This window comes from Prunus avium, chromosome 8, assembly GCF_965620075.1.
Source record: "Prunus avium chromosome 8, drPruAviu1.hap1.1, whole genome shotgun sequence".
NCBI classification, from domain to species: Eukaryota; Viridiplantae; Streptophyta; class Magnoliopsida; order Rosales; family Rosaceae; genus Prunus; species Prunus avium.
The window spans coordinates 24,864,263-24,870,955 of NC_142291.1; the positions used below are offsets into that span (position 1 = coordinate 24,864,263).

Consider the following 6,693-nt stretch of genomic DNA (forward strand, 5'->3'; position numbering starts at 1 on the left):
AACCCTCTTGAAAGGCAGCAAAGCTTTTTTCCTTTTCCAATTGGGGATTCGGAATTGTTTTGATGAATGTCGTCCACCTTGGATAAATTCCGTCAGCAAGGTAGTACCCACTTGAGTATACAATATTGTTGATTTGATACGGGATCTGAGGGGAATGACCTCTCAACACATCGTTGAATACCTGGGATTGACCAAACACGTTGAGGTCGTTTTGAGATCCGACAACTCCGAAAAATGCATGCCAAACCCAGGTATTGGATGATGCAACAGTCTCCAAAATTATACTTTTTTGGCCATTTCTATTCCCATAATCTCCTTGCTAAGCAGTTGGACAATTCTTCCACTATCAATGCATGCAGTCGATACTTCTAATCATGCCTGGGAAACCTCGAGCCTCGACTTTTTGTAGATGCCTTTGGAGGTCCCTAGGCGTAGGTTTGCGGATGTAATCCCTCGTGTAGAGAGTTTCTATTGCAACACAGAATCTGACCAAGCACTCTAGGATAGTTGATTTCCCTATCCTAGCAATCTCATCCACCTAGTCTGCAGATGCCCGATACGCAAGCATTCATAAAGCAGCTGTAAGTTTTTGCTCCTAAAAAAGACCCAAAACCCCAATAGGTACTTCTGAACGAAGTATGTTTCGTAATTGCAAACATCATGCATGATTTTTTTTGAACAAATGGGGCTGCATTCTATATCTCCCTTGAAAATCAGAAATAGAATACAACTAATTTGGGATAAAGTAATCATCTAAGAAATTCTTACCCCGAGAGTGCCTATGTCTATCCATGTTTGGGACACGAACATGGTGGTGTTGCCTAGATTGATTGAGCATACCCACCGCTGAAAAACTTCATCCTCATCTTCATCCAACTCACGATCTTCTCCAACACGTTTGCTCCTGATTTCTTCATCTTCTCACTGTTGCCTCTCCAACACCCTTCTCAAGTTAAACATTGAGAGTAGAATGTGTTTTGTAAAATCTGAGAAATGAAAGGATAGAGAGGATATGGTGTGAGTGGTCTGAGTTGAGGGTGCAGTTTTATAAAGGGATTTAGAAGATAGAGATGACATGTGATGCAATTTTAAAGGGTGAAAATCTTATATGAAATCTGATATTAGAATTTTATAATAAATATGGACACGTGGCAACCGAAAATCTTATCTGAAATATGAGATTAGAATTTTATAATAAATATCGACACGTGGCAACCAAGAATCTTATCAAAATTAATCGTTTAAGTATAAAAAATAGAAAACAAATTAAAGTGAATAGTAATTGCCCTTACCTTTGCCCATAGAGGTGGAAACAAAATATGCAAAGGCTGCCACTATTCATGTGAATTGTGACAGACCTTGCCCTGCCCTTGCCTTGCCCTTGCCCATAGAGGTGGAAGTGCTCTACTAGCATCCAATTTAGCATGTCGTCTTGAATAAAAACTGCAATTCCAATTGTCTATATTAAAGAAAATTCTGAATCAAACTTCACTTCCAAATTACCATAAGAAAAGCGGCCAAAATGATATCCAAAGAAGCTTTCATCATTTAGAGGTAGAACCTCATATATGGCTGCTAAGATTGCCCCTGTATAAGAGTTTGAGTCTCCAAAGTTGTATATTGCTGGAAACCCACAACAGATCAATCTCTAATGACTAAGTGAATGGTAAACCTATGTTAATAATATATTTCGACACATATCTATATCAATCTTTGTTATGGGAGCAATTGAAACCACAAAGAACGCTCTCAAACCAAGAAGAAAGGAGTTAAAAAAAAACGTTGTATGAAACTCAATCGCGAGAGGAGGAAGCCCCTTAAAATTCCTTAAGACGTTAACGTGAGTTTGGGCAAAAGAAAAAAAAAACCTGAATTGAAGTTTGATAATGTGTCTTGTGTTAAGAGGTTAGATTGTTTGAGTGGTCTAAATTTAACGAAATGCGGGTAAATGCACTGGACCTGAATGTAGAGGCTCGGGATCCTAGAATTGATTATTGAAAAGGAATCAGAAACATATATATATATATATATATATATATATATATATATATATATATATATATATTAAGTAATGGAATAACATTTTTAATCAACGCGAGTGTGAAGCAAGTAGGTGAAACAAAAGTTTACTTCCTGACCCCAAAAAAAATCTAATAATATAGATAGAAATATATTATTTGAATTCAATTTCATGTATGTGAGAACTTATTTTGTTTGGGATAATACATTAGGTCATCTCAAGTCATGGGCTATAGACCAAATGTAGGGCTATAATTTAGTCTTCCAAAATATTATTATTTTAAAGAATAGTGCAAAGCTAAATTTTTCCATCTCCAGCCATGCACGGTTTTATTTTAAGGTCCTAAATATTTTATTATTTTGGAAAAATTATGGTATAACATTCAAACATTCAACTACTACGTATTGTTTAAATTAATTAAACTACTATTTAGGTTCTTTAGAAAAATGAGTGTGGAAAGTTATGGATAAGTAGAGAATATGATAAAATATGTATGAAATGAGTGAAAAAAAGATTTAATTAAAAAAAAAGCCCAACGGCTATGTTTGAAAATGTTGCTCGACTTTCCAAATGTTGCTAAACAAGTTTTTTATAATAGTTTTTTTAAAAGAAAAAACCGAGTTTAAAACATTCACAAACTTAAAAAAGAAATAAAAAAGTTAAGGTGTTGACATTAGCGCATTTAATTGGAGCTCTTGGATCTCAACGGTAATCAATCGGCATGTTGGTTTTCAGTTTCATGAAGTCCTCTCCTGCTCACACCCACAACTGATTCATCCTCTAGTTGAGTAGCACATGTGTTGGGCCCACAAAAAAAATTTAGCCTGGGCTAAAAGGTGGGCCACATGTAGCCTAGGAGAAAGGCTAAGGGGCTACATGTGGCCCTCGAAATTTGGCCTGAATTTTTTTTAAACCATGACTGGATATGGGTTTTGCACTTTTTGGGGGCTAAATCTAGCCTATAGCCCTTGGTTGGAGATGACCTTATACACTTATGTCACCTAAAGCATAAATTGCATTGCAAATTGTAATCAGTGGCAGATCCATGATTCTCGGGCCAAGGGGTCTTAGTGTAAAAGTGTTGAAAATTTTCCTACGAAGAAAATAACACTAAAAATAATAGAAAGATGGTGGCAGCACAAGGCAATGGTGGTCGGTGTCAGCGGAGAGGTAGTGGTGGAGGTTAGGAGGTTGGGCTCCTGAGGTTGTGAGATATTAATTTGGGAATGAGAGGGTTTGGGGATATGCTGTGGAGTCAGATAAATGGGAGGGGAGGAAGATGATCTTTTGTTTTGTTTTTTTTATTTAAAAAAGCATGGCTCAAAACGACATAGTTTTGAGGCCAGGTTAATTTAAAAAAATTGAATGAGCCCTGGACCAAACGACGTTGTTTGGCCAGGCATTTTTATTATTATTTTAAATTGGACCTTGCACACGCAGCGCAATGCAAGCCCACAGGGGACTTTCATCGAGCACAAAGGATCGCTCTACTGCTGTCCAAGGAGTCGCTCATGGAGTCCATAGCCTAAATTCCGGCATCCCAAGGGGTCGACCTCTCTTGTCCCAACGTACATCCGCTCCAAATTGTAATGTACTACAAATTAGAAATTTACTCATTTTTCCATTCATAAAGTTCATGTATTTTGAACTTGTCCTATAAAAAAGAGTTGTTATTTCAACCTTCCAACGACCCTTATAAAGGGTCATGTGCAAATCACGCACTTTTTTTGAACCAAAAAAAAAAAAAGGGAGTTTCACTAAAACACCCAAAATGGGGGCTGAAATTATAAAAAAACCTAACACCCAAAACACTTTATAAACACACCCAAAACCCATCATTACACATACTCAAAACCTATTTATAAACACACCCAAAAAATATACAATTGTTAATTTTGGGGTTGATTTTGGGTGTGTTTCTATGTTTAAATAGTGTTTGGTTTTTTTTTTTATAAATACATGTCTAGAATTGGGTTTATTTATAATAATCTAAAAAAAAAAGACAATATATAATATCATAATATAGCTCTAAGCTGTTCCAAACATTGAATTGAAAGCAGAAGTTACAAGATTAGGGTTCTATAAATAAAGTTCGACTCCACATCCATCACCATCCAGACTACAGTTTTGATATTATAACATCAACAAAATCTTTTGCAAATTACAGGACTTACTACGGATTTCATCTCAACTGTTTTTTTTTTTTTTTTTTTTTTTGTGGTGAAAGACAATTGTGGTAGTGGAGGCCATGTTGCTTTGTTTTACCTTGTTTTATAACATATGATTGGTGGGGTAAATAAAATATGACCATTTTCTCCAAATTATGAGCTTCCTCAAGACTATACCTTGCTAACTCCATTCCATTGAACCCATTGGAAAGCTCTATTGTTTAGGGGTGGGCATAAAAACCGATGAACCGAATGAACCGACCGAACCAAACCAAATCGGACCGAAAAATAAGGTTTTTTTGACCAAACCGAAAAAGTCAACGTTGGACCTGACCCGAACCGAAGTCAACGGTTCGGCCCTCGGTTCCAAATTTTTTTGAACCGGTGGACCTGAACCGAACCGCCTATTATTTAATTATATATAAATTTGACACATGGCATGATATTATTGCCTAAAATGTGCTTGTACCGTGCGCTTGCTTGCACTAGATTACTCTAACCTAATATAAACATCTCCTCTTGACCTAACTAGCAGCCAGCCTCCATCTCAATTAATTTTTTTCGCCGCTCTCCATCTCTCAAAGAACAAAACAAGCAGATCTATCGTCTCCCTAGCTCTATCGTCTCCCTAACCTAATATAAACATCTCTCAAGCAGATCTGGAAGAACAAAACAAGAACTTGACTACCATGGTAGGTCTATTATTTATGTAGTTTTGTGTTTCTTTCTTAGTTTGCATCTTATGAGACTTTTAGTTTTGGTCTGATGTAGGAGCGTGGGGCATGAATATTGTGAGCTCTGTGGGAATTATCATGGCCAACAAGCAGCTCATGTCCCCCCATGGCTTTGGCTTTGGCTTTGGTAAGTTCCTCTTTCTTCTTCTTCTTTTAACTATACTGTGTTTTCTTTTAATTTCAGATCTGAAGTAGACATCTTTTTTTCATAATTCATATTCACTTCTTCTCACCATTGATTTTTTTTTTTGAAAAGAAACTTTATCATTCAAAAAGGAAAGAACGAACACAGAACACAATGGCCAAGGGGGCCACCAAAAAAAGAAAGAACAAAAAACAAAAAAACCTCTACCCTACAACACAGCTGCTTTCCAGTCAGCTCCTCTCTAATTTCCTGAGTTCATTTTCGTCTGTTTTGTCTAATTTTATGACCTTAGTTTTGGATTGTATATTAAATATACATGCACTGTAGTGATGTTCATGGTCTTCAGATTGTTCATATTTGTCATCACAGTGGAGAGGCCATTAGTTAAAGATAGATGATAATTTTCTTCTGGTGCCTATGTTTGCTTTTATAAAGCTCTAATATGAGGTTATATAATTTTGTTGTTTATCTGTTTCTTGTTCAGGAGTAGTTCATGATTTTTGGCATATTCATTTGTTAAACTTTGAATGGTTTTGAAGATAAGCAAAAAATTTATTTCTATTTTTACTGAAATTATATGTTTGGTGATTGATTGTTGACTGATACAAGTGTATTTTTGGACAGATGAATGCAGCTTGCTTTGTCAAAACTTTTGGATGGATGGATGCTGATGTTTTGAAGGGATATTTGTTATTTTTTTTGTCATGGGTTGTAATCGTTATAATTTGGATTTCTTGCTTTATTATTTGTGTGGGTGTATTATTTATAATTTGAATGAGTTCAGCATTTGAAAATTGAAAGAGTAGAAAAATATATTCACAAAAAAAAAAAAAAGAGTAGAAAAAAATGATTTGGGCCAGTTAATACTGAACTAAAGATTATTTGGGCTTAAAAATAACTAGTAGTGGGCTAAAGCCCAAAACCGACCAAAAAGCCTGAACCGAACCTGAGCCTATCGGGTTAGCTGGTTCGGCCCATTTTCGGCTTTTGATTTGGATCCGATCCAACCCGAGAACCGATATTTTACTCGGTTCGGCCCACGGGTCACTCAAAATTCAACCCGACCCGAACCGTGCCCAGGCCTACTATTGTTACCTCCTTAAGCAAATCAATAAAATTCAGGTTTTGGGATTTCCTATTACATTCCAATGCTTGAAAAGGCAGTAAGAAAATCAACAAAAATATGAAAAAATACGAAAAAAAAGGACTTGTCTGAAAATAAAGAAAGGAAGTGTTATTCCCTGAACCATACTACCTGCCTACATTTGATGATATGCACATGAGGGTCATAAAATGCTTTACAAACAATAATTTGAACCATAAAAAGCTTCCTTGCCATAGAACTATTTCAATATGCTCCTCATTCGAGAAACGCCACATTGTAAAATGAGTTGAGCTTTTGTGTGTTGTGACAATAGAGAGAGAGAGAGAGAGCAAGAGTATGTGTGTGTGTAACTTACTTTAGGTTTCAGGAAGAGTAAGGAAGTGTCAAAGAGAGACCATTGCTAGGACTAGGTCGTCACTCAATCTCTCAATATGCATACCCAAGTAAGAAATATTATTGAATTGTGCAGCATGGAACCTTCCTTGAACAGAACCAGCAATAGTATAAAGGCCAACTCTTCG

At 36.2% G+C, this 6,693-nt stretch overlaps 1 long non-coding RNA gene across 1 annotated transcript; it reads left to right on the forward strand.

The window, feature by feature from the left end:
• The first annotated feature begins 4,706 nt into the window (after positions 1–4,706).
• Positions 4,707–5,746, forward strand: LOC148292371 (uncharacterized). Its single transcript, XR_015826477.1, has 3 exons — positions 4,707–4,880; positions 4,960–5,049; positions 5,692–5,746. It is a non-coding gene; the product is annotated as an uncharacterized LOC148292371 (long non-coding RNA).
• Positions 5,747–6,693: the final 947 nt, after the last annotated feature.